Source organism: Erythrolamprus reginae, chromosome 1, assembly GCF_031021105.1.
Source record: "Erythrolamprus reginae isolate rEryReg1 chromosome 1, rEryReg1.hap1, whole genome shotgun sequence".
Lineage (NCBI taxonomy): Eukaryota > Metazoa > Chordata > Lepidosauria > Squamata > Dipsadidae > Erythrolamprus > Erythrolamprus reginae.
This window is the reverse complement of record NC_091950.1, coordinates 310,692,026-310,719,266: the sequence shown is the minus strand read 5'-3', so window position 1 is coordinate 310,719,266 and position 27,241 is coordinate 310,692,026. Positions and strand designations below refer to the sequence as shown.

The 27,241-nt window shown below is 38.0% G+C and overlaps 1 protein-coding gene across 3 annotated transcripts in view; it reads right to left on the bottom strand.

Annotated features, from left to right (window-relative positions):
* TMEM200A (transmembrane protein 200A) overlaps positions 1 to 27,241 on the bottom strand; it is an 85,640-nt gene that overhangs the window by 51,050 nt on the left and 7,349 nt on the right. Inside the window, exons 2-4 of one of the 3 annotated variants that reach the window (XM_070733497.1) lie at positions 4,727 to 4,843; positions 2,958 to 3,154; positions 169 to 258 (exon numbers count right to left, since the gene is read on the bottom strand). The gene's annotated coding sequence lies outside the window, so the exon portion shown is untranslated. Of the gene's footprint in view, positions 1 to 168; positions 259 to 2,957; positions 3,155 to 3,769; positions 4,438 to 4,726; positions 4,844 to 27,241 lie in introns of those variants that run through there. The other 2 variants (XM_070733495.1, XM_070733496.1) reach the window with 2 other exon arrangements.

The following is a 27,241-nucleotide window of genomic DNA, read 5'->3' as shown; positions in this document are numbered from 1 at the left end:
TGCAATACATTTATACTACCAATCTTGTATTCTTCTATGTGTCAATCAGTATCTATAATGGAAAAAGTTCTTCCATAAAAATATCCTCTCCCCCCACTCTTCCAATGCACATGTATCAAGAATTATATATTAGTATGCATATTAATGCATGGCATTATTCATACTTACAGAGTCCAACATTTTTCCAACAGGAGATTCATATCCACATCAGAAAAAGTCACCCATAAAGTATTCGATTCCTAATGTCAGCTGTCTTGTCTTAGTTCATGCAGAGAGAAAAGTGACAAGATGACAAAAGAGAATGTACTTCAGTGAGACAATGAGTAGCACTATATAGACACATTCCAGTTTTAAAATTTATAGATAAACAATACTCTTCTGCATGTTCCGGTAGAGCTACTGGACATCAGAACAAACAAATTAATAAAGGCTGAAAAATAGAATTGCACTTCCAAAGAAAAGGCTCACAAAGGGGAACTGTTGATGTGAATCAGCAATATGCTAGGATGTTCTTATCCATGTAATTTAAACTGACATTTTAAAGATCTAAAACTGCATTCTCATTTCAGATATATTCCAGAAGTCAATGACCTGTTTATGGAAATGATGAACTGTTTACGTGACCCACACTTTCCATAACTGAAAGCATAATTCAATTAATGCTAATCTTATCATATTTTCCCATCAGGATTGCACAAATAATCCAACCATGAGCAACAAGTAATATATATTTCAGCGTCAGATAGAAAAAAATGTATGATTTTTTTCTCCAATTCATTTCATTTTCTTCTATATGAACACTGCTTTTTATTCAGAACAAAAACTAATTGGTACTCATGCATTAAATTATCCAAATTGCCTCTTAATTATACTCTTACAGGTATTTTGCTGCAAAAGAAAATAATGGAAATATAGACATTAAAATGCTTCTATTTAGGAATAAAACAAAGAAGTATTGCTGAACTTTTCAACTATTCTCTTTGATTACAATGTAGCTTTTCTCTTCCTTTTTTTAAGTAGAGCTTCTTCAATTAATTATCAAAGCGGAAACACTTCTATTATTCAATGCATTTTACATGTTATCTGCCAAAGTTGGAATATTAGAGCATGTTCCAGTTTCAAAGTACAAAATAACATATCAAGTAATAAAATTTTAAGAAACTTCAAGAAAATTCCAAGCCACTTGAACATTTTTCCTTTAATGGAATCCTACAACATTAGCTGTGGCCATAAATAGTAAAATAATTGATGTTTCAATAGCCCTAAGGAGTCAATGGAAAACCACTTCTGAAAATCCTTGCCAAGTAAACAGCAGGAACTCATTCAGGCAATATTAAAGAATTGGGCAGGATTTAACAAGGGGAGGGACTATTATGACTAAAACACATCTTCAGAACTATATTTGAATTGAGAATTTTTTAAAAAAAAATTATATTACAGAAAGACCAGCATTAAATATACTGCTCAAAAAGATAAAGGCAACACTCAAATAACACCTTCTAGATCTGAATGAATGAAATATTCTCATTGAATACTTTGTTCTGTACAAAGTTGAATGTGCACAACAGCATGTGGAATTGATTGTCAATCAGTATTGCTTCCTCAGTGGATAGTTTGATTTCACAGAAGTTTGATTTACTTGGAGTTATATTGTGTTGTTTAAGTGTTCTCTTTATTTTTTTGAGCAGCATAGATCCTGATATTTCTCTAATTAGATGCAGAATGTCTGAAGTCTTCAATTTATTCAGAATTTTACCATCCAAGGTTTCAAGTTTAGTTTTCCAGGGACTTCAATTTGCAAAGACATATATGTCTGTTATCTTCTCCAACTGAGTATTAATCTCTTTGCAAACACTGGATGCAACTTCCATCATCTTTAGCCACAGAGGTAGTCCTGTGACTTACAACTACAATTGGGACCGGAACGTCTGCCTCTAAGCAATTTAATTTTTCAAATGAATCATCACATGGCCATGATCAATTTTATGATCCTTCTGCCAGAGCTGTTAAGCAAATCACATGGTGGTTAAGTGATTGCCTTTCCTTACATGAAGCTCACTGAGATTGTTACGGATGATGATCACATGGCCTGAGGACATGGCAACCATTATAAATACTGGATGCCAAGAACCCGAATTTGGATCATGCGACTGCAGGAATCCTGAGATGGCTATAAGAGTGAGGAGCAGTCATAAGTCACTTGGATCAGCATCGTCGTAACTCTCAATGATTGCTAAATGAATGGTCATAAATCAAGGACTACCTGTCTTGGTGAATGACAGAAATTGACTCAGCCTTCCAAGGTGGGTAAGATGAGGACCCAAATTGTTGGGGGCAATATACTGATTCTGTAAACGGCTTAGAAAGGGCTGTACAGGGCTGTACAGAGCACTGCACACCAAGACAACTAGACACAAGAACAGTTTTTTTCTCTGAATGCCATCACTCTGCTAAACAAATAATTCCCTTAACACTGTCAAACTACTTACTAAGTCTACACTACTATTGCTACTAGTATTTTCTCATAATTCTCATTACCCATTTCCTCCAACTTGTTGCTTGTATCCTTAAAATTTGTCTTAATATTTTTTCCTCATTGCTTATTTGACTGCTATAATCATTAAGTTGTACCTCATGATTCTTGTCAAATGTATCTTTTCTTTTATGTACACTGAGAGCATATCCACCAAGACAAATTCCTTGTGTTACCCTTGGCCAATAAAGAATTCTATTCTATTCTAAAAGCACTAGGAAGCAGTATATGGTTCTAAATGCTATTGCTAAGTTCAGATTAACATATGTAGGAGGTATTATATTTTAGAAAACTCTTCCATAACTTGTTAACTCATGCAAATCAGAAAAATCCTGTAACTTCTCCCAAACACTACAATTAAGAAACTTGTTTTACGCTCAGCTTTATTCCTTGTTTTATGCGTAAAACTTGTTTTCATGCTCACCTTTATGTTCAAATTTACGGTCCATTTAAACTCTTAAGCAGGTCATCGGAGCGTGAACGATCTGTTTCAGAAGCGGGCTGGTTTAAAAATCCGACGAGACCACAACCCCTAGAGCCATTCAGGACGAACCGAAAACGCCTCACGACACGTCTGTCAACCCAAGTACAGCCGGTGTTCTTTACTCGGATCGTCTTTGGCTGTTAAGGAAAGCCGGAGAGCAGAACAAACTGTTGGTTGTGTGCATATGCGCACAAACACCCAGCGTTTTTAAAGCCTCTTTAAACGGAGAGAGAGAGAGAGAGACAGAGACAGAGAGACAGAGAGAGAGAGATGTTGAAACTATCCCAATCAACCCATCCCAGACGCTTCTTCCCATTCCCATGCCTTTAAGCAGCTTAGCTAAAAGACCCCGAAGGGAAGAACTGGCCAAACGTTCGCCAGTCAAACAAAAGAGGATGTAGCAGCTGCAGGAGAAGACGGGCGGACCCGAAGGAGACCAAGCGGCTCCCCCGAAAAAGGCGGGAGCGCCCTATTTTATTTGGGGCGGGGGGGGACGCAAAACCTCGAGCCTCCAAGCCCCGCCCCTCCCTCTCCCGCGAACCTTTCGGCTCTTCCCCCCCGCCCTCCCCCCGCACACGGATCCGTAGAAGAACAAAAGAGTTTATTCCTCCACACCGCGGGAATCCCTAGGACGCGATGACGGCGGCGCCCGCCCTCCTTCTCCTCTCCCTCAGCCGCGGGTGTAGCCAGAAAGCAAGAGGACCCGGGAGAGAGGCGTCCTTCGTCCGCGCGCCCCCCTCCTCTCGTCTCACCTGGCATTTTTACCTGGCGGGAGACCTCTCTGGTGCTTCTGCCCTTTGGGGTGGGGGAAAGGGGGCTCTTCGAAGGCTCCTCCGCCCGCCTCGGCTTCACGCAAGCGACGGCTCGGAGGCAGCCAGACCCGCAACGCTTCCTCCCTTCCCCCTCCTCATCCTCGGAATTGCTCAGGAGGGAAGCGAAGGAAGGGGAAAGCGCGGGGAGTGGAAGCAAAAAAAAAAGGCGCGCGTGGCCAAACGGCCCCGTCAGGTTCGGCCAGAGTCGACCGAACTGAAGCTGTTGGTTCCAAGGACTTCCCTGGAAAGTCCTGCCACGCCGGCCGACGGGCCGCGCTGGCTCCTCTCTCACACCTCAGCCGGCCAGATGTGGCAGCCGCCGCCTGCTCCTCAGTGGGAGAGGCAAGAGGTGGCCTCGGTGGGAGTTTCCGAGGGGCGGGGCCAGGCGGTCCCTCCTCGGGGGCGGTGGGAAGCGTCACTCAAAAGGAGCGGCGAGAAAGGAGGAGCAGGAGGGGACCGAAGCGGTTCCGAAAAGTTTTGCGGCGCTCCGGTTGACCCGAGGGAAAGCGCGACTCTGACGGGCGGGAGAACCTTCCCCCACCCGCCCAGGCTAAAACCAGCTCCTGGAGAGCAGTCCAGGTGTGCAACAATGGAGCCTCGCCGTCTCTGGCTGTGAAGGAGCTACAGCTGTCACCTGTGCGTTTAGGCAGGTGTCTGGACGGGAATGCCGAAAAAGGAATTTGTCTCCAGACAGTAAAGTTTAACCTGCTGCACTCGTGTGTTGTGTGTGATGTTGTTGGCAGCAACACCGACCCTCCGATTAGTACACACGGACTTTCCTTTAGGTGTCGCGCTTATTATTGCGAATTAACACCTACAGTCGGTAGCAAATCCTCGCTAAGCGTGCGTGCGTGTATGACAGAGAGAGAGAGAGAGAGAGAGAGGAGAGAGATTTACCTGTTTGGGAGGGGTGTACTTGAAGACGGACAGGCGAATGTGTGTAGGTAGGAGATGCTCTCTTGATCGCCGTTAATCGAACGGGAGATGCATCCGAGCCAGGCTTAAGTTCTGTATCTTTAAGGTAGCCCCAGGGTGGGAAGAGCAAAGTAGGAGAATCCAGTTAGTAATTCAAGAAGGGGAGGGAGTAGGAAAAAGCAGGTCAGCTCCTCCTCCTGGGGCAAAGTATATTTACAATGGTGGCAGCTGTACTTTCAGAAGAAGAAAATAACGCCTAAGTGGAAGGAAATTCCATTTTAAAAACTTGGGGTTTTTTTTTATACTCTGCTTCATAGTGTGGTCTTTTCCCCCTATTCTGGGGTTCAAACTAAAACAATTGGGGCATGCATAGGGGCACTTTGTACCTACCGTACCTGTCCAAATGTCTTTTTTATCTTTTCTATCCCTACTTTATACTTATATTATGTTAAACATAATACAATACAATACTATATTTGTATGACAAATAAAATAAATAAAAATAAATAAAAACCTAATGTCTAACCAAATAACACGGTAAGTCTGTGCTAGGGTGGCTTTACAATCCTACAACAAGGCATTTGACGACACAGAGGTGATGTGCAGTGTTTCATGACAAAGAATCTTACCATTTCCAGTAAAATGGGGAAAAGCTTTACACTCGCATAAGAGTCTTCTAGCACAATATTCTAATATTTAGGGGGCTGCCACAAAGAGGAGGGGGTCCACCTATTCTCCAGGGTGCCTGAGGGCAGGATGGGAAAAAATGGATGGAAGTTGATCATCAGGACAAAGGCAATCTGGAATTAAGGAGAATTTTCCTAACAATGAGAACAATTAACCAGTTGGACAGTTTGCCTCCAGAAGTGGTGGGTGCTCCATCATTGGAGATTTTTCAAGAAGAGATTGGACACCCATTTCTCTGAAATGGCATGGGGCTTCCTGTTTGAGCAGGAGGTTGGACTAGAAAACCTTCAAGGTCTCTTGCAACTGTTAGTCTGTTAGTCAGCTCTTAGGGACAGACAGAAACAACTTCTTCAATCTTTGGGAACTGTTGGAAGAGCAATAGCACTTAGTCTTATATACCACCTACCTGTTAACGACTACTTCACCTTCAACCGCAACAACACACGAGCACGAAATCGATTTAAACTAAATGTCAACCGCTCCAAACTTGACTGCAAAAAATACGACTTCAGCAACAGAGTAATCAACGCCTGGAATGCACTACCTGATTCTGTGATTTCTACTCCTAACCCCAAAACCTTTAACCTTAGACTATCTACAATTGACCTCTCCCCCTTTCTAAGAGGTCTGTAAGGGGCGTGCATAAGCATGCCATGGTGCCTACCGTCCCTGTCCTATTGTCTACTTTTTATCATTACTTATCTAATGTTTTATATGTACAAAGTATCACCCTATAATTGTTTGACAAACAAACAAACAAATAAATAAATAAATAAATAAATAAACAAACTTTACAGTACTTTACAGCCCTCTCTAATCCATTTCCAGAGTCAACATACTGCCCCCCCTCCCCCCGCAACATTGTGAGTCCTCATTTTTCCCACCTTGGAAGGATAGAAGACTGGGTCAACTGTTAGCCTGGTGAGATTTGAACTGCCAAATTGCAGGCAGCTGGCAGGCAGCAGAAGTAGTCTGCAGTACTGTACTCTAAGCACTGCGTCACCAAGAAATGTGGCGGAATGTGGCCACTTCACTTTCAAGAGACAGAAAGAAAGTATTTTCTGAAGTGTAGCTTTGAAATAAAGCTTAGAAGCAGATAGTCCTCAATTTACATTTAGCTTAGTGACCATTCACCATTACAACGGCACAGAAAAAAGTGATTTTTGACTACTTTCCTTACTTATAACCTTTCCAGCATCCCCATGATCACCTGTGATCAAAATTCAGAAGCTTGGCATCTGGTTCATATTTATGGCCACTGTTGTGTTGCAAGGTCCTGCCATCACTTTTTGAAATCTTCTGATAAGCAAAGTCAATGGGAAAACCCGATTCAATAACTGGGTTACTAACTTATCAATTGCAGTGATTCACTTAAAAACTGAGACAAACAAGGTCATAACATGGGGCAAAATTCACTTAACAGAAAATTTGGGCTCAGTTGTTGGCATAAGTCAAGGACTACCTGCATATATTTTCATGGAAGTAAAACACTCCTTCAAAGCTCTGTGCAATTTTTTCACAAAGTCATTGCTACTGGTTGCTATCCAGTTAGTGTGTGTGTGTGTGTGTGTGTGTGTGTGTGTGTGTGTGTGTGTGTGTGTGTTGAAGATCGGAATTTAATCAGTCAGGGGAAAAAGCATTAAAAATAAATTCGTATCTGCATTGCTCAGCTCTCAGCCAAAACTTTTAATATCACAACATTTAGAGTCTTCATGGAATGTGAGCGGCCGTTTACGAGAGAATAACCAATCAACAGAGCTATTAAAACTAAGGAATCAATCCCAGTTAGGGTGGTTACGAAAGAAGAAACACTGCCTGGACAATTTCATGTCAATGGGAATCTTTCCAAACTATTTGAATCATATACATAAAGTCTTCTAGAATAAGCATTGGCCAAACAAAACAAAGCGTTGCTGGAAAAGGACTGAAGGTAACTTGAGAGAGAGCAATATGCCTTATTCCAAATCTCTAAGATTTAGTGAATTTGGAGGAAGGAGGAATCGTGAACCAAGGAATCTCAGGATCATAAATTCTTATTTCAGATGGGCAGATCTCCAGCAAATGACAGAAGATATATTTTTAAAAAACTGTTATTTTATATACTGTGTGGGGAATATGATTTATCTATAATTCTACTTCAGAAATATATGCCTTTTTATAGACATTGACATAAAAATGTGTTTTTATGATTTGGGAAAAAAGTTTGTGTTGTGTCAAGTTATCTGGGATATGGGAAGAATAACAAGATTGAAAGATGCCCATGTAATGTTGGATCATAAGAACAAAAATGTGTAACTAACTAATCAAAATATGAAGAACATTGACTTTATTAACCATGACATATAGTAATAAAGATTGAGGGAAAGACAGCTTTACTTCCATATTGCTCTCTGCTTTTCAGCTGCTTTGGTATGTAGGTAATGGAAAGTCTGCCCAAATAATATTATATTTTCCCCCTTTTATTGTATTTTCTTTCCTTTATTTCTGTATAACAAAACTTTTTAAAGACCACATCTATTCCAAGAAATTTGAAGATATACATAAAATACTAGTTAAGTATTTTTAGTAATTACAAAACTAATCACCTAAAGAGATCATAGAGGATATTTTTGAAATATACATTGTAATTCATGAATGTATGCTTCTTGATCTGAATCTTCAGGTGTTTATAATCTTGGAATGGCTTAGAAAGGTCTCAGTGTAGGACTGACAAGGATAATTGGTGGATGGATTCCTGGGACCTTACTACATTCTTTTGCACACAAAAAATACATTTAAAAAATTGCACCCCACCCCCCACAAACTACCAAAAAAAGAAAATAAAAAGACAAAAGTACAGAAAGAATAAAGACAAAGAAATAAGAAGAATGAGCTTCCCATTCCTTTGCAGCAAATTTAAGTACAATGACAAAATTACCTCTTACTCGATGATTAGAAAAGGAAGTTCATTTTCTATTATCCAGTATTTTGTAATCGTAAAAACCATAATTCATAGGTGCATTTCTTTCCATTTTATGAAAAAAGGCTCTAAGGGGTTTCCAGTCAGATACAAATGTAGATATTGGTAATCTTAGACTTATGACCACAATGGAGCCCCAAATTTATGTTGTTAAGTGAGATGTTAGTGAAATGAGTTGTTCCCCATTTTACAACTTTCCTTACCACAGTTTATAGATTAGTAACCTAGTGAATAGATTAGTAACCTAGTGGCTAAGTGCATCTGGCTTCCCTGTTGACTTTGCCTGTCAGAATGTCGCAAAGGGAGAATCACATAATCTTGGGATGCGTCGAAGGACATAAATATGAACCAGCTGCCAAGCACCTGAATTTTGATCACATGGCCATGGGGATGCTGCAAAGGTGGTAACTCTGAAAAACTTAAATCACATTTTCCAGTGCCATTGTAATTTTGAATAATCACCAAATGAACTGCTTTAAGTTGAGGAGTGCCTGTATTGTTTTCTTTCTAAGCAAAGAAGTTAATTTGGCCATCTCTGCAGGTTCGGTCATCTTCTCTGTTATATACTGGACAAGCTCAGAGGTAGAAAAGTTCTTACTTTATTGTAGCAATAAAACACATAAAACCACCCAATGCATAACGACTAAAATAAGGAGAGAGCATCTGTAAAACCCTCCTACAACTCCTTTTATAACAGGTTGTCACAGTGAAGGGCTACCAAAATTTTACTACCACACTGTGGGGGTGGCTTATGCAGGACACCCTGCATTTTCTTTCAACATCTTTCAGTGCAAATTGGATGCTCTGGGATGGAGCTCCATTTTCTCTACCCCACTGCGTGTCCCCCCCAGTCCGGACAACCCCTGGGTTGTCATTACTCAACAACCAATCAGTGAGGCAAGATTTCCCACTGTTTTAGAGAGTCTACAGCTATTCTCCCTGCTGTTGCTGGGGACACAAAACCCTCAAGCCATTGAGTGTTATTGAAACTTTCTACCTTTTCCTTTAACTGAGCCTGGAATTATGGTTGCACCAGCTTTTAAGTGGATCACCACATGACGGACCTGATTTTGCAATGTTTTATTGTGATGATCGAGCCAATGTAGTCATTAAGTGAATCTGTGGTTGTTAAGCAAGTACTGTACTCATTGTCTGCAATGGATCTTTTTCACCGGAAACCAGAAGTAAATATGAGAGGTGGATGAGAGATGGATGAAATATAAATAAATAAATGACAGTTTTCAGCAAAAATACCAACCTTGTATATCACAGTCACATGACTGCGGGATGCTGCAGTTGGCCATAAATAAGGGCCAGTTTAAAAACATTCCAAATGGTCATGTGGGAATGGGAGGGGTAGTCCCCCCTAAACATTTAATTTGGTTTGTAACTGCCTTTTTCAGTCCATCATAACTGAATGTTTATTAAGCCACCAGTCATAAATCAAGGACTATCAGCAGCAATGGGTTGCTACTGGTACGGATCGGGACGACACATTGGTAGCGAAAGTTGCGCTGCGTGCATGGCTTAACTTCATTTGCATGCACGCACGCATGTCCCAATGGGCTTTTGCTTCTGTGCATGTGCAGGAAGGAAAATCTTATGAGGGGACACACACACAAGAGAAATTTCAGCGGTTTTTTGCTTCTGCGCATGTGCAGAAGCAAAAAAAATGCTGAAATCTCACATGCACAGAAGCAAAAAAATTGCTGAAATCTCACATGCACAGAAGCAAAAACATACTGGGACACGCATGCGTGCATGCAGGAGAAGTGAACATGTGCACATAGCAGCAGGAATGGGAATCTGCTCCTGACTACCAGTATATCTTGTTCCTTTATTATGTGTATAAACTATTCTAAGGGTTAATGTGAGTGTGAGTATGTGTATATGCAGAAGGCCAATCTGTTTGTGATAGCAACTGCATCTCTGTGTTGCTGTGCAGCGCACAGGGTGTATTATAAACCATTCATAGTGATCTTATTGCTACTTAACAGCTGCTCTGGGTACATAATCCTTCCCTGCTGTGGTAATAAAAGCCTAGCACATATCTTTGTTGACTCAGGAAGCAAATAACTTGTTCAAATAACAGGAAGCAAATGATCGTGTTCAAATATCAAGAGCACATGTGGCCTTCTACAATAGGAGATGTTATGCACTTCTTTCTTTTCAGTTATGTCTATTAGTAGGAGAAATATTTACAGTGATCACCATCCATTTAGAAGACATTGAAGCAGAATCCTATTTTTAAAATTTTTCCCCTATGAACGACATGGCATTGCAGCTCACTCTCTTTAGCAGGATGGGGAACTTATTCTGCTAAAGTGATTTCTAAAACTTTAATAATAATGAACAATCCTAGCCAGAGGTTGCAATAAACATACAGGGGGGGGGGATTGTGAGAAAGTGGTTAGGATTGCTCATGGGCTCATGGGTTTTTTCCCCCGTTAGCCGTGATTTTGTCACATGTCCTCTGAAATATGAAAATACAAATTTTTACTCTTCCTGAAAGGCAAACTAGTTTCTATGGAGTATTATGGTGTAAGAAATAAGAAAATTCAAAAGTAAAACAGTAATGAAGGCAATGGTAACAAATGGAGGGGCGTTTATTATTTATTTATTTATTTTATTTATTAAATTTGTATGCCACCCCTCTCCGCAGACTCGGATTATGCTATAATCATTTCTTCTATTGTACAATATATTATGCTGTTATATTATTATTATTATTATTATTATTATTATTATTATTATTATTATTTATTAGATTTGTATGCCGCCCCTTTCCGTAGACTCGGAGCGGCTCACAACACAATAAAAACAGTTTATAACAAATCTAATAATTTACAATTTAAAATATTTTTTAAAAAACCATTATTAAACAGACATACACACAAGCATACCATATATAAATTGTATATGTAATAGTTAAGCATTTATAACACATATACTCCTGTAAAAAACATATGTATGAAAATTATCTCTGTCCTGCATTATAAATCTTTTTAGAAGAAAAAATACCATAATATTTATAAATATCAATATCATCAAAATTGTCATTGACAATGAAAGTCGCGTGACGCCCAGAGACTATTTAGGTTTTGTAGAAACTATCCTCCCATTTCTCTTGCACATTTCTTAGTTAGCTGGCTGAGAGAAGCTACATAGACAAAATATTTTGATAACAGATAGGTACAGGTAGGCACAGGATATGCTGATGATTTAGTATTTTTAGGTGTACCGGATTAGCTGTAACTCCAGAGGGCCTATCCAATAGGTCCAAAGGAGAAGGGAATTGAGCTGTTGGGGTAGCAACTGTATCTAAAGCATATTTTTAAAACCTAAGGGTATGGCTTCCTGGCTGAAGCTCCTTGTTAATCTCTGCTGGGATACCCACTGCATTTTGCAAACCGCTATTATATTTTATTATTCCTTTTTAATAAAATCTCTTTTCATCGATCCATGTTTTATTGGTTCATTATTACCAACAATGGGAAAGCCACTAAAAATGAAATTGCAGGAGGAAACATCAGTAACCTATTCTGATAGCTAAAAATAAAAGTGATTTGCAACTCCAGTAATTAAAGTGAAGAGCATAATGAAAATATGGCATTACGCTAAATCTAGAGAAGTCCAAACTAATGTATCAGGTATAACATTAGCAACCAACTTTAGACCAGACAGCAAATATTAATTCAAGTGGTAGATATTTCCTGCCTTTTTAAAGATCCACCATCCACAGTAAAGGAAGCAGTAGTCTTATCAGACCTGCGCCACATGGCATCTCCTTCCATTTTAAGACTCCTTCCATTTACCCAACACAAGGATGGACATTCTCCTCTGAAAGAATTGCTGATAAATTATAGGAGTTATTTAGCATTTGCTTCTGCTCATTTGAAAACAAGTAAATGGGAGAATGTTCAAATAGCTATAGAGTAGATCAGGGATGTCAAACATAGGTTCAACAGGCTGCATCCAGCCTGCGAGCCCATTCCGCATCTTGGAAAATGTAAGGGACAGGCCAGCATGGCTTCGGCCCAGTATACCCAATGTGAAGAGGAAACATCAGGCCAGCATGGCTTCGGCCTGGTCTATTCAGTGCCAAGAGGAAACATGCCAGCAGTTTGGGGAGTGGTGTCTGCCCATGCCCATCCAGTGGGCGACACCCAGTGAGTGGCATTAAACTGGATATGCTCACCCAGATGGCCACACCCACCTGGGCACATCCAACCACAGCCCTCAATGAAATTGAGTTTGACACCCCTGGAGTACACAAATTTAGAAGATTAAGCTAAAGACTAATATTCATTGCTTATGACGAGCTGCTTGCCAGGTGAATTTAAACCTTTTAGTAACATCTCAACAGGTCTCCCCTTTTATTCTCCCTGTTGAAAATCTTCCTTTCTCCTTTCCTTCCCTGAGGCTAGCTTTTCCTTTTTTTTAGTGCAGCTCTATATTTTATTTTATTTTATTTTATTTTATTTTATTTTATTTTATTTTATTTTATTTTATTTTATTTTATTTTATTTTATTTTATTTTATTTTATTTTATTTTATTATTTTATTTTATTTTATTTTATTTTATTTTATTTTATTATTTTTTTATTTTATTTTATTTTATTTTTTATTTTATTTTATTTTATTTTATCTTATCTTATTTTATTTTATTTTATTTTATTTTATTTTATTTTATTATTTTATTTTATTTTATTTTATTTTATTTTTTATTTTATTTTATTTTATCTTATTTTTTATCAAATTTCCAGGCCGCCCGTCTCCAGGACATAAAATCAATACAAAATTACAGATAAAATTATAAACCCTACTCTAAAACCGAAGACTTAAAATTCCCAACATTAAATCCATTCATCCAAATTCATCCAGTCCTAATCATACTGTTGGATGGAGCAAGATGTCAATGCTCAACAGCCCCATGCCTGCTGAGAAAGGTGTGTTTTCAAAACCTTATGAAAGGCCAGAAGGATGGGGGCAGTGCGAATCTCTGGGGGGAGTTGATTCCAAAGGATCAGAGCTGCCACAGAGAAGACCCTTCCCCTAGGCCCCGCCAGGCAACATTGCTTGGTTGACGGGACCTGGAGAAGGCCAACTCTGTGGAATCTAACCAGCTGCTAGGATACTTGAGGCAGGAAACGGTCCTGTAAGTAATTTGGTCCTAAACTATGTAGGACGTCTGTCAAGTATGCTAATATACATAGATATAACATTGTTTATATACATAAGATGGGTACTGATAAGAGGGAACATTAGTACAGGGATGGAAGGCACGCTGGTGCGCTTATGCACACCCTTTACTGACCTCTTAGGAATCGGGTGAGGTCAACAGTGGACAGTCTAAGGGTAAAGTTTTGGAGGTTAGGTGATGAAACCACAGAGTAAGGCAGTGATTATTATACATAATGTTATCTAGATATTATACATAATATTATCTAGATCTTCCCCCATCTTTTGTCTTTCCTCCACTTACTTCTTCTGATGGAAGCTTTGTGGGTGTTTATTAGTAGTTATGTTCCATTGTGTGACAGTGGTTAGTGTATGAGACAATGATTGGTATATGCAGATAAGGCATAAATTAAGGTACAAATAGACTGTTTAATCAGTGCCTAGTAATCCAATTACAGTACTATGCTATCATGAACCTGCACTTTTTTGAAATGTAACTTCTGAGAGAGATATAATGTATATATTAATCTATCAGAAACTACTTGTGCATAGAGATATCCAGTCACACAAATACATGTACAGTGTTGATTTATATGTGTGTCACATCTTCACAAAATTAATTTCAGCTGGAGGTGGCCACATCAGCCAGAGCACAGGATATTTTTGCCCTGTTGATAATTTAGTGCCATTCCTTTTGGGTGGCTCCTGGCCTTGAACTGGACAGAATTGTCAAGGCACTTGAAGCAATCTGGCTAGATAAGAAAACTAATTTCCACAGTTGATTGTCCACTTGTCAACATAGAGTGAAGAGAGTTCTTGTAGTTCCAGTGGTTAATTAAGGCATTTCCTCCCCCACCCCATGCTGTTTTTCACAAAGTTTGATACTGTATTTAGCCCTACATTTTCTTTTTTTTCTCAAATAAATTTTATTTGTTTTTGTTCCTTCAACATCTCATGCCATGAGGATTTGCTTTCTTGAGTTTCATACATCCATACAATATTCTTAACAATATTTCTTGTTTTTTTTTAACAAAATTACAATCCATCATCATTTCATTTTCAATACATCTCACATTTCTTTTCCTCTTAATATCTGTCTTTAGTTTTTTTCCCCTCTTACATTTTTTTCTTTATTTTAGTTCCAACACACAAAGATGTGGTCATTTCCCAACTTATATATTCCTAATATTAATATATTTAACTTCACTTATTTCCTAAACATTAATCAAAAATCAACTTATAACTTCATTATCCTCTTTTCCACATCATTATTTTCCCTTGCAAAATATATTTCAAAATTACATATTTCAATCTTCATATTTTCTTCTATTTTTCCACCTTTATATTTTCTATTTTATAACTTCATTTCATATTATTCATACATATATTTTATCCTTATTACAATTTATTCATAATTATATAATAGTAAATTGACTAAACGCACACACATTAACACTAATTATTATCTCTTATATCCCATTTCTATGTGTTTCTTATTTAAATGTTACATATTTTTAATCTTCATCTTTTCAAATATCAAGCTTATTCAAAAATATATTGCATATTTAATCTTTATATTTTTCTATTTTTCAATCTTCATCTTTTCTTATATTATGCTATAACATCATTTCTACATGTTATTCATAATTATATTTTATCCTTATCTCAATAAACAATTTTTAATAATTATGTAATACTAAATTAATCAAACATCTGTCATGTTGACTTATTTTTAATACTTAAATTTAAGTATTAAAAACAGAAACTAGTAACCTACTGCTAACCTTAATCACCTGTACATTTGCACTTCCAGCTTTGATCATGATTCCTTTGGCCATTAAATATTAATGACAGGTGTACAGTTTGTGATGTTCTGATGCATTCCAAATGCTGGGGAAGTAATCAAGCAGAACATATACATTCTTGACAAGCAGTGGGTTGAAAATCTTATGAATTTCAACTCCAAATATGGCAACGGTTGAATAGTTCATTCTATCTGGGTTGACATACTGATTCATTAACTGCATCTTCTTCATCATAAAATGTTCAATAAAGATTCCCAGATAGCTAATGTACACGAGATGATATGTTAAGATCAAGTAGTCTTTACAGTTTTAAAGCAGCCTTCTAAATGATGTACAAAATAGGACACTTAATTATGTCTTTCTATTTTTAAAAGATAGTAATAAAGCATGAACCCACAGTCCACTCTTCCCAGACGGTTAACAAATTCAGGGTTTCTGTGGCAGAAACAGCATCAGGATAAAAAAAAGTTCTCATTTTTTAAAATTAACCTTAGAGGCTGCTTATATCTAAAAACTTGAGCAACTGATATGGAAGATATAAACGAGGAAGATATAAAAGGAAAAAACAACAACTTACCCACAAATTTGGAAACAAACCCAAGTTTTAAATTTTGTTTGAAATATCATCGGGGTGAGGTTACTGTCTGGACATTGTTCCAGGAGTAGGTGCTGTGATAGACAAGGTACATTTTAAAGGTCCTGATGGTTGACATTGTTTAACTGAAGGTCTCTGGCATTCCTTCACTCTGCCTGATCTTATTAGATGGGCAGAAAATACTTTAAGAAAGGAAGTCCCTTCAATAGTTAGGTTTTATATCTTGAAGCAAATGTTTCAGCTGAAGCATTTTAAATGTTTAAATTGGATAAATCCACAATATTTTTCTTAGGTGTATCAAACTCAGTTTCAAATATCAATTCCCCCTTTTATTAAAAAAAAAGTTTTCATACTTACTCACACTTTCAAAAGAATTAAATTCTGTGTTATTGGAGAAACTGATTAATGTTAATATAATTAATAAGCCTGCTAAAGAGAATAATAAATTTATTTTATTATTATTATTATTATTATTATTATTATTATTATTATTATTATTATTATTATTATTATTATGTCAGTACAACACAGTAAACGAGATCACTATGCTGGATTTTGTATTTCATCACCAGTCGGGCGCTTCCCAAGCACCTAGGACTGCGTGATGTAGCAGCGAATTATGTTTGCCGATCCCAATAAAGCGGCCTTTTGCAATTGACAGATGGAGATTCTGTCAATTCCAATGGTTTTCAAATGTCTGCGGAGATCCTTTGGCACTGCGCCCAGCGTGCCAAGGACCACTGGGACCACTTTCACAGGCTTATGCCAGAGTCGTTGCAGCTCGATTTTTAGATCTTTGTATTTCACTAATTTCTCTAGCTGCTTCTCCTCAATTCTGCTGTCTCCTGGGATTGCGATGTCGATGATCCATACTTTCTTTTTCTCCATGATCACAATGTCTGGTGTGTTATGCTTCAGAATTGAGTCAGTCTGAAGTTGGAAGTCCCACAGTAGTTTTGCTTGCTCATTTTCGACCACTTTTTCGGGCTTATGATCCCACCAGTTCTTTGCCACTAGTAAATGGTAGTTCCAGCACAAGTTCCAGTGGATCATCTGTGCCACAGCATCATGTCTATGCTTGTAGTCAGTCTGTGCGATCTTTTTGCAGCAGCTGAGTATGTGATCGATTGTTTCATCTATTTCTTTACAGAGTCTGCACTTTGGATCGTCTGTTGATTTTTCAATTCTGGCTTTGACAGCATTTGTTCTAATGGCCTGTTCTTGTGCCACCAGTATTAGTCCTTCTGTCTCCTTTTTGAGTGTTCCACTTGTAAGTCATGACCAGGTCTTTTCTTTATCCACTTATTATTATTATTATTATTATTATTATTATTATTATTATTATTATTATTATTATTTGTATGCCACCCCTCTCCAAGGATAATAAATAAATAAATAAATGCTTTTTAGTCTTTTAAAAAATAAAAATAAAATGAGAGAGAAGACAGAAAAAGGGGGAGAAATGCAAACCCAGGCTACATTAAAAAAAACTCTCCATTTATGATACTTTCAAGTAGTTTGTAAATAAAAAAGAAGCTTTGCGAACAAATATAAAACAAGCAGATGTCTAATGAAATGCTGAATATTGCATCTCACATTTCTCTCTCTATTCATCTCTACTGCTGACAGCCAAAGACTGTGTAGTTTTCACAAGCCCATTAAGGACAGAAAGGCCCTGGTGAATGTTTATTGCAAGTCAATATGACAGTATGCCATCAAATACAATTGGGAGAGGGTTTTAATCATTTAAGAGCTACTGTTTGTTTAAGGACTTGATTAGAAACAGATAACAAGTCTCAATTTAATTGTTGGAGCAATTATTCTTTTTATGAATGAAATTTATGACATCAGGTCCTCAACATTCACAGGCAATTTGCTCCATTTTCGTAAGAATAATAAAAGAGTTTTCCATGGAATAAATCAAAGCCTATTGTGATTATTACGGTACCTATTCAGAGAGCTTAGATACTGGTTTGAAATTTTAAAAAATGAATGAATGTATCATTTATGAGGTAAACTACAAGAAAGACATTATATATGCATATTCTTGGGAATGTCACTGTGTAAAATCTTTTTCCTGAATTTTTTGTGTGCCATTCTTAGGATTGATGTACTAATGACATTACAACACAGTAGTAAAGCAACTGTCTTGCAAAAAGAAGGTTCAGAACCTATATGATCCCGCTATATAGAATGCTGGTGAGACCATATTTGGAATACTGTGTTCAGTTCTGGAGACCTCACCTACAAAAAGATATTGACAAAATTGAACGGGTCCAAAGACGGGCTACAAGAATGGTGGAAGGTCTTAAGCATAAAACGTATCAGGAAAGACTTAATGAACTCAATCTGTATAGTCTGGAGGACAGAAGGAAAAGGGGGGACATGATCGAAACATTTAAATATATTAAAGGGTTAAATAAGGTCCAGGAGGGAAGTGTTTTTAAAAGGAAAGTGAACACAAGAACAAGGGGACACAATCTGAAGTTAGTTGGGGGAAAGATCAAAAGCAACATGAGAAAATATTATTTTACTGAAAGAGTAGTAGATCCTTGGAACAAACTTCCAGCAGACGTGGTAGATAAATCCACAGTAACTGAATTTAAACATGCCTGGGATAAACATATATCCATCCTAAGATAAAATACAGAAAATAGTATAAGGGCAGACTAGATGGACCAGGAGGTCTTTTTCTGCCGTCAGACTTCTATGTTTCTATGTTTCTATATTTAGTTTCTGAAAGCTCCATTCAAACATGATCAGTGGTAGGAAAAAGAATTCCCATCATCTTGTAGAACCTTGTCAGTTAATAATACAACTTCTGAATGTTTTTCATAAGGTCTGGCTAATATATTGATCCTGCCCAGAGGAATAAATTGTACCTTTATTAGACTAGAATGAAGGCATACCAAATAATTTTAAAACAACCCCAGAGGCTTAAAGATGGCAATATGAAGAGTTGAACTATGTTATAGTACCTGCCTGGAACAATTTTTGATACAATTATCATATTTGATTTTTCCTCATATACAGTACATACACATATAAAGTACTATTTTCTTTATGTGTAGCAAAATCTAACAGAATAGTTTAAGACAAGGGGTGAAATAGGTAGAGTCATTTCACACTTAATGTAATTAAATTTAACTAAATTAAACTCCCAGGTCTAAGACAGAGGCTAGCAAAGAGAAAACCAATACCATAGTAGTATTCAGACTAGGCAGAATTATTTTGTAAACATGAACAGAAGGTCCCAAGGAAGTAAATGATTAAAAAAAAACTAATTTAAACTCTGGAGCAAACACAGAAATAGGATTGGATTTATGTGAGTCTGCAGGAGACTGATCATCTTTGTGCACATAATTTCTATCTCACATCCAAGAAAGCAGCTTGCAGTGGTGTTATCACCTTAATAAGCTTCATTGTAAGCAAGTCCTTCAATATGGGATAATAATGTCTACAAACTTGAGATCTATTGCCTTTTGGTAATATGAAGTTTGTCAGCAGCCACCCATAATTTACAAGGAAATAGCCTCATATGAATGAAGCATCATATGGGACTTTGCTACTTATCCACTCTCTGTTTATAGGGAATCCCATTCTATGAAATCACAATAATCAAGGAATCTGTATAAGTTGCTTTTGTAGTCATGTTTCAGCTGTGATGTTCACCTCCGTTTTCAAAAAAACTAGAACAATATTCAAAATTTAGCAGAAAATTAAGGGAGTCCTTTCTGTACTCTTAATGCAAAGTTCCAAGAACTGAGTCGCCAATCCAGGGAGCTATTCTGAGAAATCGACTTCAACAGGAACCTCTTCTACAGAACCTGCTAATAAAATTTATTTATTTATTGTTTTGTCAAGTACATATTGGTGGTATACAAAGACAATATATATATATACCTCTGGGACTGTCTTCTGCCGCACGAATCCCAGCGACCGGTTAGGTCCTACAGAGTTGGCCTTCTCCAGGTCCCCTCGACTAAACAATGTCATCTGGCGGGACCCAGGGGAAGAGCCTTCTCTGTGGCGTCCCCAACCCTCTAGAAGAAGCTGCCCCCAGAAATTAGAATTGCCCCCACCCTCCTTGCCTTTCGCAAGCTCCTTAAAACCCACCTCTGTCGTCAGGCATGGGAGAATTGAGATATTCCTTTCCCCCCAGGCCTATACAAGTTATGCATGGTATGTTTGAGTGTATGTTTTGTTTTTTTAATAAGGGTTTTTTAATGATTTTTTAATTATTAGATTTGTAATATGTTGTTTCTATTGTTGCTGTGAGCCGCCCCGAGTCTGCGGAGAGGGGCGGCATACAAATCTAATAAATAATAATAATAATAATAATAATAATAATAATAATAATAATAATAATACACATGATACTAGTAAAATAGAAACATTAGGATAGGGAGAGAGAAGGCATGGTGGTTATTTAGGATACCTTAATTTTCACTCTCAATGATGCCATACATCATTCCTAAGATTTCTTGGAATTCTCTAAAGGAATACACATTTGGTCTTCGGAATGGGGAACAAATTATTAGGGGAAGAAATTCTGAAAATATTACTCAGTCCTAGAAACTCAAAGTAACCAAGCCTTGTTTGGCTTGGTATAAGTTGTGATACAAAGACACTGCTAGACTTTCAAGATTCTATTATACCCTCAATAATAAATAGTCCATCTGAAATCCCTGCTGTTCCTGTTCCTTGGCTTTACCTATCTTGAAGGGACCTTTATCTGTAGCCCCCAGCAATTCAAGTAATATTAGAATACCAAGAAGTCCAAAACTGACAGAAGAATTCTCCTTTGAAACCCTCTTGTGAATGATCTCAGAAGGTGGGAGAAGCCAGGGAAAGATTAGAGAAGAATAAATATCTCCAGAGGTTAAGACAGGGCCAACGCTCTTATTCTTGTCTTTGCCAAATCAGAAGTGGCATAAATGTTCAACTCTCTGAAGGATAAAGTACTTTCAACATATGCTTTGTGTTTGCATGGAAAATGTCAGCAAGCATCTGGAGCAGGTATGTGACATCAATTTTGACATACTGAACGCTGTCAATGAAAGAAATAAAGATTTATCTTGCTTTTCTAGAAAGGTAGAAAATGTATTGTGTGGTTTTTTATATATATAACTATCATAACAACAGAATGCGCACACATCAAAATGTCATGAGCAGTACGAAGTTGGTCTTTGTGAAGAAAAGAAAATCTATCAGGGGTTTCCAGTTGGTCTGATGAAATCAAAAAATAAGTGAAATATTTTCTCTCTGGGAATAGATGTGACTTTGAGAAGCATGGAAATTATTCTTCTCTTCTCTTGGTTCTTTATATCTTAAGCATGTCATCATATGGTATTAGTTCCTAATTAACTATTTCCAAGTGCAGTGCTGCAAATTACCTACAAAATTTGCATAAGTTGAAATAATTCATATTGTTAGTTCTTTAAAAAAAAGAAGAAATGCTGACTTCAGGCACTGATTTAGAACTGCGCTGTGACAGGAAAAACATATTGTTCTTGTTATTGTCATGAATAATATTTCCATAGTTAAATATTCCTCTTGAAATATCTCACCAAGAAATAAGTTTTCCTGAAAAAGTGGAGACCAGCTGATTTGAGCCTTACAAAACATACATTGAGAACTACAAATTAGAGTGAGGTGCAAGAATTAGGAAAATATTTTGAATTAGGCATTTGTTTGGAATAAAAGAACCAAACACAGCTCACAATCCCTTTACACAAAACTCATTCCTGATTACTGCAAGCTTTCCTTAATGCAATGGTCGAATGGCATCGTTTGTTGCTACTGTAGCCACTAATAAACAAATTCCTTGTTGATTCCTTATGAATCATCACACCTCTGTCAACAGGATAAATACAAACCAATAAAAATACCTTTAATGGCCTTGTTCTAGAGTAGTTGGCAGTTTGAAACATACAATGGATCCCACTTGGTAAAAAGCAGCTATGAAAGACAAGATGAATTGATGACATCAGCGAGTAGTGTGGTCCCAATTGGCAAAAGATGGCTCAAGACCATATAAGTTGGAAACAAGCAGAAGAAGCCTTCAGCTTGCAGTGGATAGACAGTGACTAAGATGATGATGATGATGATGATGATGATGATGAAGAGGAAGAGGAAGAGGAAGATAACATGTTTTCAAAAACAAGTGAAACCTAAGTAAAGAGCTTCTATAAAATAACAGACAATTGTTAATTGATTAAGCATCTCTGATATTGTAGTTTGTTTGTGTATACCCTGCCTTTATTCTTTTTACAAACAATCCAAGGCGGTGAACAAATCCAGCACATCTTCCTCCTTGTGAAGGAAGGACGACAACCACTTTTTGAAATGGGTCGGATGGAGACAGTGACTGGCTCAAAGTCACCCAAGTGGCTTCCATACACTGGCTAAAGGCAGGACTTGAACTCACAACCTCTCACTTTCTAGCCTGATGCCTTAACCACTGAACCCAAAGTGGCTCTATTTGTTGTTTGATTACCTTGTCTTGTCTGTATATTTTGTAGTTTTTATAGCCACCAGGGAGTTAATTTTAGCAGTTTCAGTAAAAACAAGCTAGAAAAAAAAGCTGCTCCAAATTATAGGGTCTTTTGTTTTATCAGTAGACAAGACACAACATTTTCAGACCTCCTGGCTCATTATAGAGATTAATCAGGGGGAAACAAGCATGTTGTGATCACAATCATACCACTGTTCTGTTAATTTTTACATAAACAGGCTAAAAGTGTTTTATTGACCAACCTCCTGCTGGCACAATTCTGAAAATGCTTTTGATGATTTCATCTGTGTATAGACATACCAACTGGGTATATGTGTTTGCTTCTGGCTAAATATTTTAGGATCGGAAATCCAAATACATTTGGGACAGGCAGGTATAAATATATGCTATTTGCCACAAGTTCAATAGAACAAAAATGTATAAAGTCAGCAAAAAGCATTATGTAAAGAATTTAGATTTATATACTACTACTTCACGGTGCTTTACAACCCTCTCTAAGAGGTTTACAGAGAGTAAGTATATTGCCCCCAACAATCTGGGTCCTCATTTTACCGACCTTGGAAGGATGGAAGGCTGAGTCAATCTTGAGCCTACTGAGATTCCATCTGCCAAACTGCTAACGACTGGTGATCAGCAGAAGTAGTTTGCAGTCAGCTACTGCACCACTGAGGCTCTGCACCATCCAACAGAGATAGATTCAGGGGTGGGCTATTGCCTGAATGGGGGGAAATGCAGTGGGGTAGCAAAAATGGAGCTCCACCCCAGAGCGCCCAATTTGCACTGAAAGATGTGGAAATAAAATGCAGGGCGTCCTGCACAAGCCACGCCCACAGTGTGGTAGTAAAAATTTTGGTAGCCCTTCACTTGATAGATTATGTACTTGTAAAATCTACTTCAAAAATCCTTTACTATTGTTCTGTATGGAGAACCAGAGTGGGCAAGAGTTGAGGCAAGGCAGGTTGTGGAAAGTAAACAGCCTTTATTATTAACAGACATAACAAGACAACTCAGAATGGCAGCAAGAACATGGGACGACTGACAACTCCTTTATATAGGAGCCGTCAGACAGGTGGACCAATAGCGAGGCTTTATTTTCCCGCCTGCCGGCTGCTCGCATCTTTACCAATCAAGAGCGACCTGCAGCCAGCATAGCTTTTGACAGCAGTGTAAGTCCAAGGACTTAACAGCTATAGTAATAGCAAAATATTTTAAATGTATTGTTGTAAAATTGAAACAATGATTAAAGGTATAATATAGGAGCAGAAGAAGCATAGCCAGCACAGACCTGTTAAAAAGCTTTGCTCCAGCATCCAAACCTACAATATTAATATATCGAAAGGCTTCAGAGAATAGATAGAAGAGTTGATGTCAGTTGGTGTCAGTTTTTTAATGCTTATTGCTGTTTGCAATACTCAGTCTGGGAGTGATACAAAACAGAGCATTTTAGGATAGAGTTTCAGAAGTGTGATTCAAAGTCCCCTGGACTTCCCCAAGTCTCTCTCAAGGATCCACGAAGGACCCACTATTTGCCAGTCTATGTTGAAAAATAATAAAATATTAATGTCCCTTCAAACAACTGTGATAAAGGGTAGCAGCAGCAGATGTGTCATTTTTAATTTTTAATATAGTAAATGTTAATAAATATAACCCAAACAAGCAAAAGCTCTTTGGGATTCTTTATAATTTTTAAAACCAAGAAGAAAATTGTCGGGAAAATATTTAAGAAACACTGTCTTAGATTGTATCATATAGGACAGTGATGGTGAACCTTTTTTTCCTCGAGGGCCAAAAAAGTGTGTGCGTGCGCTATTGCACATGCGCGAGTGCCCACACCCATAATTAAATGCCTGAAGAGGGCAAAAATGGCTTTCCCCCACCCCCTGGAGGTCCTCTGGAGGCCAGAAACGGCCTGTTTCCCAACTTCATGTGAGCCCAGTAGGCTCATGTTTCACCCTCCCCAGGCTCCAAAGCAGACCTGGGCAAGGGGCGGCCCATGGGCCGCATCTGGCCCGCCCACTGTTTGTGACTGGCCCACCGCTATCTGTGACTGGTCCACGGAGGTCGGGGTCCACTCCAGTGCAAGGATGAAAGAGCTCACCGTGTCTGCTGGGACTCCTCCAGTTCCTGCTTTCCTGATGAATCATGGGGAAAGCAGGAACCGGAGGAGTCCCGGCAGACGCCGTGAGCTCTTTCATCCTCACACTGGAGGGAACCCCGACCTCCTACCGAGAGTGGCCGAACACAGAAACCATGCAAACACACTAGTGCAGTGACTGTGGTGCACCGTGTTGCCGTAAAGCAAACAATTAGGGATCTGTAGAGTGGGTCTGGGTGTTTAGGTCAGGCCAGGGTCTGGGCCTTTACAGTACTGGATAGAACTGAGTTAATTATATTAGTCCGGCCCTCTAAAACCATCCTTAAAACCCACCTCTGCCATCAGGCATGGGGGAACTGAAACATCTCCCCCTTGCCCATGTTGTTTTGGTGTTAGATTGATTGTGTGCTTGTTTTTTAATATTCTGGGGTTGTTTTTTATTATTTTTTTAGCTTAAAATTGTAATTGGATTGGTGGGTATTGGATTTGTTATTATGTATTGTTTTTTACCATTGTTGTGAGCCGCCCCGAGTTTGCGGAGAGGGGCGGCATATAAATCCAATAAATCTAATCTAATCTAATCTCAATTTCTCATGCTGCCCCATGGCAAAATTAATTGCCCACCCCTGCTCCAAGGCTTCCCTGGAACTGGTAGAAGGTGAAAGCACTCTCCCCCATACCCCGGAATACTCTCTGGAAGCAAAAAAAAAATACCACCACCACCAGTCTCTGTGTGAGCCAAAAATCAACTGGCCAGTGCACATATGCAGGTTGGAACTGAGCTATGGCAATGGCTCACGTGCCAGCAGATATGGCTCCGAATGCCACCTGCCATAGGTTTTGCCATCACTGATATAGGAGAAAGCATATACAGTGGTAGTTGGCTAAGAAGAGCTTTCTGTGTTGAACTGGCATTTAAAAAAAGAGATAGCTTCAAAAAGATTATTTATTTATTTATTTTATTTATTTATTATTTAGATTTGTATGCCGCCCCTCTCCGCAGACAATTATGTTATATTATAATAATGATTATAATATATTTTATATATTATATAAAAAAATAATTTATTTATTGTTTTTTAACTACCTTAAGAAAATCAGAAACCCAATAAATGATAACTTGCTGCTAAGTAACACCAGAACATGGGCTGCACATCTAATTCCATCTGCTACTCACCCTCCTCGTCCTTCTTTCCCCGGACTGGAATTATAATGCTTCATTAGATTTTTAATAGTGTTGATTTGTTGACAGCCTTAAATATAAGAAGTCACAGCAATTTTCTTCCTTGTGGTGGCAAAGAAAATACTGAAACCCTGCCAGGACAGTCTTCAGTGATGCCACACAGTAGCAACGTAGGAGGTGATGCATCACAAATGTCTACTTGTGTGGAGTGATTTTAAGTTATTTCTTACAAGGTCTCTCCATAGGTCTCAAGCAAATATCACTGTGCATTGGGACTTGCATAATTAACTGAACCAAACTGGAAATGTTGAACTCTTGTGAACAAACTTTTTTGAAAAGGCCACCATTCTTAGAGTTATATGAATGCTCTTTGCCTTTCATAGAAACATAGAAGACTGACGGCAGAAAAAGACCTCATGGTCCATCTAGTCTGCCCTTATTCTATTTTTTGTATTTTATCTTAGGATGGATCTATGTTTATCCCAGGCATGTTTAAATTCAGTTTCTGTGGATTTACCAACCGTGTCTGCTGGAAGTTTGTTCCAAGCATCTCCTACTCTTTCAGTAAAATAATATTTTCTCATGTTGCTTTTGATCTTTCCCCCAACTAACTTCAGATTGTGTCCCCTTGTTCTTGTGTTTACTTTCCTATTAAAAACACTTCCCTCCTAAACCTTATTTAACCCTTTGACATATTTAAATGTTTCAATCATGTGCCCCCTTTTCCTTCTGTCCTCCAGACTATACAGATTGAGTTCATTAAGTCTTTCCTGATAAGTTTTATGCTTAAGACTTTCCACCATTCTTGTAGGGGGTCTTTGGACCTGTTCAATTTTGTCAATATCTTTTTGTAGGTGAGGTCTCCAGAACAGAACACAGTATTCCAAATGTGGTCTCACCAGTGCTCTATATAGCGGGATCCCAATCTCCCTCTTCCTGCTTGTTATACCTCTAGCTATGCAGCCAAGCATCCTACTTGCTTTCCCTACCGCCCGACCACACATTTCTGTCAGAAATGGTCATTAAAGTGAGTGCATAGCGTGCCATCCAGGTATGGTAGCTGGTATCAGGGGCTGGCATTTGGTACAAGTATTGAACGGAGTCATTTGATTCATATCTTCAAATGTGGTGTTATGATTATAGTTCAACCCAAAGTTATAGTTTGTTTTGATGAGTATTCCAAGGCTTAGGAGATTAATATATTAATATAGTATGTATTATCTGTAGCAGTAAATAACATAGGCAAATCAGCCATTGCTTCTAACCATTTACTCACAGCATCATAATATAAAACTAAAATGTTTATGAAACTAACTAAAGGGTGTGTTTTTACATACATATTTACCTCTCCTCACTTATTTGTCATTTAACCACACTATAATTTCTAGGCTGCTTTTTAGTCATCTTCCATCTGTTCTGTCTGGCTGGATCAATTATCTGTAATACAAAGGTGTACTCAAAGGAATGTGATGCTC